The following is a 594-nucleotide window of genomic DNA, read 5'->3' as shown; positions in this document are numbered from 1 at the left end:
CAGCCAATGCACAGTGCACAGCGTAGCAATGGATATAAATACAAATATGGCAGCACTGACAGGTCTTCTTTTCTCACTGGGAACCTCCACTCAGCTCAGATTTAGGAAGAGGGGTGAAGCTGTGACCCTGTACCTGCCACTTGAGACCTTTTCCCTGTTGTTGATTGGGAGGGCCAAGGAAGGAGATTAGATGAGGCTTCAGCAAGCTTGAGGTCTCCTGGCCTCAGAGGAAATTGTACCAGCTTGTGGAGGTGCCATGTTTGGCTGTCCATTGGGCCATGCTGGCTTAGGCTCTCTTCGAAGCCCCTCCAGGTGCACCTGCGGACTAGGGATTCCAGCAGTCAGGGGCATGGAGAGCAGCACAGCCGTCTCTTCCCCAGGCACCCGGTGCGTTCCCTTTTTGCTTCTCTTGCCGGATACTTACAACTAACATCACCCAAGTTTCCTGTGACAGCACGAGCACCTGGCTGGGGTTCCTCTCTCCTAAGTCCTCTTGAGGGAGCGGAGCAGGGCAGGGGCTGAAGTGCTGTAGAAGGAGATTTAAGCAAAACGTGCCATCACCTCCCTTTGCAGCTCCTTTTGTAGCTGCTCCCA

This window comes from Otolemur garnettii, unplaced genomic scaffold (assembly GCF_000181295.1).
Source record: "Otolemur garnettii isolate 467f Iridium unplaced genomic scaffold, OtoGar3 scaffold00402, whole genome shotgun sequence".
Classification (NCBI taxonomy): domain Eukaryota; kingdom Metazoa; phylum Chordata; class Mammalia; order Primates; family Galagidae; genus Otolemur; species Otolemur garnettii.
This window is presented reverse-complemented; position numbering follows the sequence as displayed.